The sequence below is a fragment of the Ylistrum balloti genome, unplaced genomic scaffold, assembly GCF_031769215.1.
Source record: "Ylistrum balloti isolate Yb309-2 unplaced genomic scaffold, AGI_CSIRO_Ybal_v1 Utg370522, whole genome shotgun sequence".
In the NCBI taxonomy this organism is placed as follows: Eukaryota; Metazoa; Mollusca; class Bivalvia; order Pectinida; family Pectinidae; genus Ylistrum; species Ylistrum balloti.
The window spans coordinates 131,777-142,336 of record NW_026782334.1 but is presented as its reverse complement, the minus strand read 5'-3'; positions in this window follow the sequence as shown (position 1 = coordinate 142,336).

The window sequence follows — 10,560 nt, the reverse complement described above, 5'->3', positions numbered from 1 at the left end:
TTGCTTTGTTTGTAGTTCTTATTTCATTACCATGGATCCTGTTAATAAACACAGGCAACAAGATTAAGGGGAGATAAGCAAGTATTTACATCAAAGTATGAGGGGAGTAAGAAATTAGTTTTCTACATTAAAACATTTTTGTATGGAACTATATATCTCTACAGTTAACACATTTATAATGAGCAGCATCGAACTTACACAAGGCACTTGAACTCTTTACAGTAATGCATGCATATTACAAGTCTAGGAGATAAAGGAACTAAGTTATTAGTGAAGGACATGTTTATAATGAACTCTAGTCCCCTTTATACCTTCTTTATAATAAAGCTGGTGTAAAATGAACCTCAGGGAACTTAATACGTTCTCCATATTCAAAGTGTTTAATCATTTATGTTGTGTGCATTTGTCTGAAAGTTCTACCAGTGTTCTGCCAGGTCACTTCAAGGTCTCTTTTTGTATTCTGTACACTCTCTAAAGGGTGTATACGTTTCAGAAGGAACTCCTTGTGTTATGTTCACGTCTCTGAAGGGTCTATTGGTGTAGTGTACATATCTCTAATGGGTCTCTTGGTGTTATTTCCAGGTCTCAGGAGGATCTCTTGGTATTCTGTCCAGGTTTGTGAATGGTTTATTCGTGAAGTGAACATGTCTCTGAAGGGTCTCTTGGTGTTCTGTACATGTCTTTAAATGGTCTATTAGTGGGGTTTTTTTTACACATCTCTGAACTGTCTGTTGGTGTTCTTTACACATCACGGAATGGTCTATTGGTGTTCTTTACACATCTCTTGACTGTCTGTTGGTGTTCTTTACACATCTCTGAATGGTCTATTGACGTTCTTTACATGTCTCTGAACTGTCTATTGGTGTTCTTTACATGTCTCTGAACTGTCTATTGGTGTTCTTTACACACCACAGAATGGTCTATTGGTGTTCTTTACACGTCTCTGAATGGTCTATTAACGTTCTTTACACGTCTCTGAATGGTCTATTAACGTTCTTTACACGTCTCTGAATGGTCTATTAACGTTCTTTACACGTCTCTGAATGGTCTATTGGCGTGCTTTACACATCTCTGGACTGTCTATTGGTGTTCTTTACACATCTCAGAATTGTCTGTTGGTGTTCTTTACACGTCTCTGAATGGTCTATTGGTGTTCTTTACACGTCTCTGAATGGTCTATTGGTGTTCTTTACACATCTCTGAATGGTCTATTTATGTTCTTTACACGCCTCTGAATTGTCTATTGGTGTTGTGTACATAATTATGATGGGTCTGTTGGTGTTCTGTCCAGGTCACTTAAGGGTCTCTTGGTGTCCTGCATTAATGATGGTATTCTGTCCACTTCTCTGAAAGGACTAATGATATTCTGTCCAGGTCTCTTGTGTTGGGTACCCATCTCTAAAGGGTGTCTTGGTCACTGAAGGGTCTTTTGGTGTTGTGTACACGGATCTGAAGGGTTTATTGGTGGAGTGTACATGTCTCTAATAGGTCCATCGTTATTCTATACGCGTCACTGAATGGTGCTCCGGTATTCTCTTCATGTCTGTTGGTGTTCTGAACACATCTCTGAATGATGTGTTGGGTGTTCTGAACACATCTCTGAAGGATGCGTGATGTTCTGTGCACGTCTCTGAAGGGTTTGTTGGTATCCTGTACATGTGTATAGGGTCCATCGGTGTAGTGTACATATCTCTAAGTCTGAATGGTGCTTTGCCTTCCTGTACATGTTTCTGAAGGGTCTTTTGGTGGTTTGGACATGTCTTTGAAGAGTATTGATATTCTGTACTAGCACATTGTAAGTTACATAAACGTCTCTGAATAGCATATTTTTGTTCTCTACCTGTCTCGGGAGATTCCATTGAGGATTTTTTTTTATATATTTCTGTGATGGATCTGCCGGTTTGTGCATGAGTTAGGTCCTAATTTGAGTTTTTCTCAGTCTTTAAGGCCTACATGATATTGGTGTGTCGGGTTAAACCAAACAGTACAGATATTGTTCTTCGCTTGTTTATGACAACATTTTATCCACTCGTTATTTTCTCTTTTCCTGGTTTGGATTGTATTTTTTTGATAATGAATAATTTCTCATTGGCCTGGATGTACAGGAGTGGGATTTGGTTATGATGTTTGTGTGTACTGAAAACTGGGGGTTTATACAGTTTATGAAATATGTTAAAACCATTTATCATTGGCAGTGCGTGTTGGCATAATATTGATTTTTTCTGTGTGACAATACCTGAACAGCTGTTAGATATTTTCAGAAACAACCACATTAAGTATTTGGGAAAATTTATAGAAAGTTTAAACATTTTAGCCCACCGTCATCACATAGAGGGCTGTTCAAATCTGCCTTCGTCCGTGGTCCCCCGTTTGTCTTTCCATGAATAATTCTTGATTTTCGCTTTTTCTTGAGAAGAACTGTATTGATCTTTCTCAATTTCTTATGAAGGTTCTCCTTGGTCCCTAATTGTATAACTTTTAATAGGAATTTTGAAAATTTCATATATGAAAGAGACGAATAGAAAGCAAGCGAAAAAAACTTTTTTTATATTGCAGAAGTCTTACAGAAGTAAGATGGCAACAAAAGTAATTCTAAGCGGCTCTTCAGAGCGATAACACTCACCGTATTCCAAAGCAGCTCCCTTTTAAGCCATTACTGTTGCGGGAATATCGCACTTGTCAATGAGCTACAAACCAGATGACATTACTACGAGAAGGAGCACGAACTAGGGCCCGTATTCACGAAATCGTTCTCGTGCTCAAGCATTATATATTAAGTTAAAAATTAATAAATAAGGCTGATTTCGCCAAAGATTAACAAAAATGAAAGGACTTCAAGTCAAAGTTATACTCAATGTTTATATTTGACATTTGTATTATTTTATATGATTTAGGCGATTTATAAAATGTGTCTGCCTGAGCACAAAATCTATGCTTGAGCATGAGAATGGTTTCATGGATATAGGCCGAGGCATTAGAACACTGAATAAGCAGGTTTTGTAATAATACTGGTATGAAATATAGGACTGTAAACTGGAAGATATATGCCCTCCTGAAAAACCCATGATAATTACAGTATACAAAATCTTTAAAAAACATATCCACTGGCACGCGAGGCTGCAACCTTGTGTATGGTTTCCATTTTGGATTTTAACGGGCTAAATCTGAATGGATCAAGCCTAAGTTAACCCAATTCGTTTTCGCTCTAATTAAGCTAGTAACTGTTAGAATTACGGATGCTTTTGTATCGAAAGTCCGGCGATATGCTTGCTTCGTCCAACTTTGGAGGCAGGATGTGTCATACCCGAAAGTATATCGAGTTTGCTTCAGAATCCCTCTAAGACATTCAGTTATTTGTCGAGATACGGTTTTTCGGTCGTCAGCATGATCACGTCGAGAAATATTCTATATCTATGTGAAGCTGAACGTGTTTGATACCCGTTAGTTTGCCCGTTGACTCCGTTGCTATATGCATTGTTCTCATTTGAGAGCGTGACATTATTTCCTTGGATTGACCAAAATTTACATGGCGGGTGTCGTCGATGAAGCAGAAGACGCTTAGCCTTCCGGAATACATGGTCTTTTTCTCCTTGTACTTTTTTCAGTATAACAACATTACTTTTCACATATGCTGGCAACGTCGATGTAGTGTTGAGTTTTATGGTGCCGACTCATTCAACAGACACGTCTGCCGAAGGGAAATGCAATGCATTTTTTTGTGAATGTGCAGACAGCAAAACTTCATGCTGTCGTGTACCCGTTAAGGAACGGTCTTTTCAAAATGGCGGACGTAGACGGCCACATAATTTAGGTGCTCACTCAAAGCTAAACATTCACTGGTTCATGGATACAATCTGACCAGGACAAGTGTCACACGAGACTCAGAAACACTCGAGATTTGTATAACACTATTTGTATGGTGCTGTTACGGTCATAAATAATTGTTAGCCTTATTTTGTTTAAATTTGGGAACAAAAATACGGTTTTCAACCGAAACCAACCTATTTTAGTGAAAGGCAAACAAATTATACAAAATTATGAAATTGATTCAAACGTTATGTGAAGTTATCAATTAACACATTAAATGATATGGGTAAATATACCAGATAAAGCTTCTTTCAACAAAACAATCATTGCGTTGGATTGTCCACTTGGCCGAAACATTTTATGAACACAAACAAGAGCAGAGCACATCGTCAATAAATCTTACTAAAACACAAAACCATATAATCCTCCATTAAGACATTAGCCAGAGTACCAGTTGAAGGTTACTTCCACCACACCACGTATTGTGAGTCCCTTTTTCCGTTTGACGTTGTCGTGAGATTGTATACAATGTTGTACTATTTACAGATAATAGACGAGTTTGACGGTATCGCTTTTTAACCTTCCGACGGGATAATTCCATGAAAACGAGGCGCATGGTGTCAAAGCCTTCTTTGTGTAATGACTTCAAATGTGGCAATGTGTGATATTGGCTTTACAGTATACGGAAATTAAGAGCCGTTGGTTTTAAAGACGTATTACTACAGTACAAAGTCTGAAAGAAAATCCAAGTATGTAATGTCACGTTCTCAAATGAAAACATGGTATACAACAACAGAACTAACAGGCAACCTAACGAATATCACACAGTAAATTTCATATTGCACAAAGAAATAGAATATTTCTCAGTGAAATCACTATAAGGACAAAAACTTAATAATTTTCATCGATCTACATCTTTTGAAACCTTGTGTTTCGAGTTTGTCCATCAGTTGACACTTCTTGCCTGAAAATCGTGAAAATAGGAACAGGCCCTTGAATATCTAATCAACTGCGACATGTAAACCCCAGAAATGGAAAACTCACAATAGAGAAGATATAACATCGGTTAAGGTACTTCTAGTTCACTCTTAATCCATTACAGTCTTTTATTGGACCAATCAATAACCGAAATGGTTCTGTCTTTGGAACCAATCCGTAACTTTTTCTGTCAAAGTTGCCATCCATTTCTGAGAGCCAGTCCGTAACACAAATACGTTTTTTTTCTTTCGTTTTTGTAAATATTATAGGGCGATGAACATATATTATATAACGCTTCAATGCGGATGTTATTTGGAGTGTCTCCTTCACAATGAAAATAAACCTTATGCTGTTTAAATATTTCGACATGAGCAAAATCTCACAGCAAGTCCCGCCTTGATGCCAAATTCAATAATTCACTCGGCGAAGGACTCACAGTTAATTATGACCATAACAGCACCTTACAAATAGTGTAATACAAATCTCGAGTATTTCTGATTTTCGCGTGGTACTTGTCTAGGTCAGATTGTATCCTTAAACCAGTGAATTTTACCTTAAAGTGAGCACCTACAATGTGTGAAACAATAATTCCTTATCGGGTACACGACCGTGTATACTGTAATCCATAACAATATATAGGTTTTATGCAGGATTTAAACACACAACTCTTGTAAATAAACATCGCAATAGTAAACCTTTCTGCGATCACAGAAGAGCACATAGACCTAATTCAGAATTCAACATAAACATGACAATGCCTGTCAGAGAAATAAAAAAATATAACCTTAAGTCTTACTCAAAAATCCAAAATAGTATATATGTCCTTACTAAAAAATCCAAAATAGTACATATGTCCTTTCTTAGAAATCCAATATAGTACATATGTCCTTTCTTAGAAATCTAAAATAGTACATATGTCCTTACTTAGAAATCCAGAAGAGCACATAGGCCTGCCTGAGGAATCCGGAAACAAAATTGTGCACTGTATATATACATAAAACTCTGAAAGAAATGTTACGACAGAAAAAATGCTATTAAATTATCAATCACGAATCACAAAAAAAAATTTTTTTATTGGTTGTCCACTATAAATCAGTAATTAAGACCAATTTATTTATAAACAATTTATTATCGAAAGACAGCTTTCTTATCAATGATCACCTGTACACTGCGACCTGAAGGTCACATTTATCATTAGGCGTTATTTTCTCGATATAATATTTCTTCTTACGTTTCACTGTCCCAAATATTGGATTACATAGTCAATAGGCCATTTCGGTTACAAAAAGAATACAGTCAAACCTGTATATAAAGACCGCTCATGGGGAAATCAAAAACGGTCTTTATAGACAGGTGGTCTTATATGAAGGTTTAAATGTACATACATTGTCAATTATATTGAATAACATGAAAAACACTGATTTACTCGTTGCTTTGCCATCATTGATTGTAAACAAGAATTTGAGTTTTCCCACAGGAAAATCGACTATCACATTTCACGATTGTTAATCTACACCGTATCCGACTGCTATACCCCGGCTTTATATTTGCTTTGAGATTGGTGCTCGACATATTGGCATACCCAATCAATGTTTGCTACATCGTTACTGCGGAGCTGTATCTTAACATGATCCACATCCGGGTGCATACTCCTGTATTTCTGAATGTCGTCGAATAGCTTTGTCACCTTGCCATCCCGGTTTAAAGGACTCTAAAAATAGAAGGACATTGATGTTGCTTCAAAAACTAACTATTTTACCAAAAATCATAAAACATGGGAGACAACCGAATGCTAAATATAGAATGAGACACATGGTTACCGACAAATGTGCAGTTACTTGAATAATAAGTGAGATTAACTAATATAGTTTGCATTAATCTGGAAATAATAAATGACGGTTAATGATTATTACTTACAGATAAAATCCCAGTTTACACATCATAACAAAACCAAAATAAAAAAAACAAACAAAACCTAAAATCATGAACATTAAGTCATAGTTGTGTTGAAAAGTATATTGAGGTCACAGAGCGATAAAATTTCACCTAACTGGACAGTGGCGAGACGAAGAGACAATTGGCTATCTCATATTTAAAAAAAAAACAGGACAGGGTACAACAGACGACAATCTATGGTACAGAGAGCAACTTCTTGGTACAAGACTAGGTACAAAATTAGACTACGTAGACACAGGCATTATACTGGAAGTTATTAGCTAAAACAGGGCACGTAGAGACAGGACAGAGTACAACAGACGACCACGCAGAGACAGGACAAAGTACAACAGACGACCACGTAGAGACAGGACAAAGTACAGCAGACGACCACGTAGAGACAGGACAAAGTACAACAGACGACCACGTAGAGACAGGACAGAGTACAACAGACGACCACGTAGAGACAGGACAGAGTACAACAGACGACTACCTAGACACAGGATAGTAAGCTACTGCATAGAGACAGGCTACAACAGACGGCTTCCTAGACACAGGCTACAGCAGGCGACTACCTAGAGACACAGGCTACAGCAGACGACTACCTAGAGACAGGCTACAGCAGACGACTACCTAGACACAGGCTACAACAGACGGCTACCTAGACACAGGCTACAGCAGAAGACTACCTAGAGATACAGGCTACAGCAGACGACTACCTAGAGACAGGACAGAGTAAAACAGACGACCACGTAGAGACAGGACAGAATACAACAGACGACCACGTAGAGACAGGACAGAGTAAAATAGACTAAAATAGACGACCACCTAGAGACAGAGCATGCTATAGAGAACAACTACATCAAAACAGGACACAGCAGACGACCTAGAGAAAGACAGTACAATAGACATCTGCTACTTGTCTCTAAAAGTGAACAAGGTGCATGAAATGGCAATGACGAGTCAGGGTACAGCAAATAATTATCTATAAAAAGAAAATTTAAGGTAAACAACTACCTATAAATATGGCAGGGTATGAGACTACTTAGAGACAGAACACTGGGTACAGCAGACGACCTTATATGTATGGACAGGACAGGGTGTAGCAACCTGGAGACAGGACAACAGACGACCACGTAGAGACAGGACAGAGTACAACAGACGACCACGTAGAGACAGGACAGAAAACAACAGACGACCACCTAGAGACAGGACAGAGTACAACAGACGACCACGTAGATACAGGACAGAGTACAGCAGACGACCATACATAGAAAGACAATCTAAAGCTAACTACCTAAAGACAGGCTACAGCAGACGACTACCTAAAGACACTAAAGACAGGCTACAGCAGACGACTAACTAGAGATAGCCTACAGCAGACGACTACCTAGACACAGGCTACAGCAGACGACTACCTAGAGACAGGCAACAGCAGACGACTACCTAGACACGGGCTACAGCAGACGACTACCTAGAGACACAGGCTACAGCAGACGACTACCTAGACACAGGCTACAGCAGACGACTACCTAGAGACAATGGCTACAGCAGATGACTACCTAGACACAGGCTACAGCAGACGACTACCTAGACACAGGCTACAGCAGACGACTACCTAGAGACACAGGCTACAGCAGATGACTACCTAGACACAGGCTACAGCAGACGACTACCTAGACACAGGCTACAGCAGACGACTACCTAGACACAGGCTACAGCAGAGGACTACCTAGACACAGGCTACAACAGACGACTACCTAGTGACAGGAAGCGATACAACAGGTGACATCCTAGAGACGGCACAAGGTACAGCAACCGAACACAGAGACAGCACATGGTAAAACAGAGGATTTCCTGTAGATCGTTTTGTTCACTGTCCCGTGTCAACATATTATTGAGTATTTGTTTGCAGCCTGTCAAAAATCATTTGATGATGAATATTTCATCTAAAAAATTCAATCAATGTAAGAGATTTCCATCGGCTTAATTGAAACTATATTTCATGGGTTTAACATAATAAAATATTGGATGTTGACAACCGCTAATTTCATGCCTGCAATAAAACAATACTTGCCGCAGACACTCCAATCCCCATCTACCCCATCACAACAATCAACTATTGATATCAACATGAGTTGAGCCACGGCGACCATCTTTACCAAAAGTTATAAATGCAACATATTTTGCACGCCCATCAATTAATACATTTACAAGCATTTATGATTTTAGTTGTTCTGGCAAAATTACACGAGATAGAGTATCATATCTAGTTAGTCACGATGAACAATAGGAAAATCAATAGATATACTCGTTTTGTACCGATGTCAAAGTGAGCTTTGCACACGACTCCTTGATGCTAATACCGGCCAGGTGAATTGTCTTTTTTGTCTGACTACTGATAATTGTAATAGCACTATTATTTAGGTTCTGTTACCATGTACTTACATTGATACGTAAAACAAATTTCTGGTCACTGAGATCGGTATCGTCACTCGGGGGACTGCTCACGTTTTTATGGCTTTGGTCGTCTATCTTGTCCGAGTCGAAGTGGACTGTAATTATGGTTATCTCGGACTGGTCACTGTCTTGTGAGGGCCGATCAGACGTGGCGCTGCTTACACTGCCATCTCCCGGGCTTGCCGAATTTTGTCCGTTAACAGACATAAAGTGCAGGTTAATATCCTTTGTTTTTGACATCTTTCGGCTATTTTTGGTACCGATTCCGTCGCTCTTTCTTGTCACAATGTTTCCGTTTTGCTGGAGATGATTACCCTCTGTGGTTTTTGATATCTTATTTGTGCGATTGGTTGGTGCTTTCCTACCAACTGGTCTGTAAATTTTCGACACGGTTTTATGTTGGCTAATATTTACGCTATTTCGAGTTCGACTTAACAATGGTTTTTTAATTTGTTCTCTCTGTCCTGGAGATTTTATAACCGGTTTATACCGGTAAGGCGACACCTGTTGACGAGGATCGGTAATGTTGCTGACATTACCTCCTCGAGGACTCCAGTTATCATCTCGCCCACTACCTTCGGTCGCATCAAAGAGTGTCACACGTGACGATCTAGAGGTATCCACAACACTGCCCGTCCCTTTTATTTTTGGTAATGGCGCAGCTGAAAACATTCTTGATTTCCCTCTAGCAAATTCTTCATCGTATGCAATCCTCATCATTTCTTCTCTCCAACTCTCGAATTCTAGATTTCTTTGAATTCTTTTTGTTTTAAATGTGGTTGTTGATGTGAATTTTTTGCTTCGTGCCTTCCGCACGCGCTCCACGTCACGCATGTACACAGGAAGGAGGCAAGCAAGCTCAACGGTGAGCTCAGCATCCGAGTAATGAGTCAGAAAAGACCAGTCGGTTTTCACTGCCTTTGTGTGATAGCGATGACCTTTAGGCCATCGACTGTTGACTCGTGCCTTCACATCATTGTAATCTGTTTTCTTCTCAGATGTTTCGGCATCTTCACTAACAACTCCTTCCTGTGGTTCTTCTGTTTCGTCTTCTCCTTCCTTTTCCTCCTCCTCTTCCTCGTATATCTCATGCGTGTCTTCCCTGTAAAAATCCTCCTTTTTAATTCCACGTATTATTCGTATGGTCTCTAAAAAGTCACCACGTATGTTCGTTTCCAGTTCTAAGTTCTTCTTCAACTCATCGACGACCGTCCTCAAAGGAATAAGCTGACGTAGTTTCCGTCTTGTCTGTAATTGAAGCAAATATCTTGATACGGATTGTTATGTTACAACAAGTTACTGAGTCACAACATGACAGTGACCAAGCCATAAGTCAAACTCATTAATTGAAGAAAAAAGAAAAAAACATTTCCAAATTAA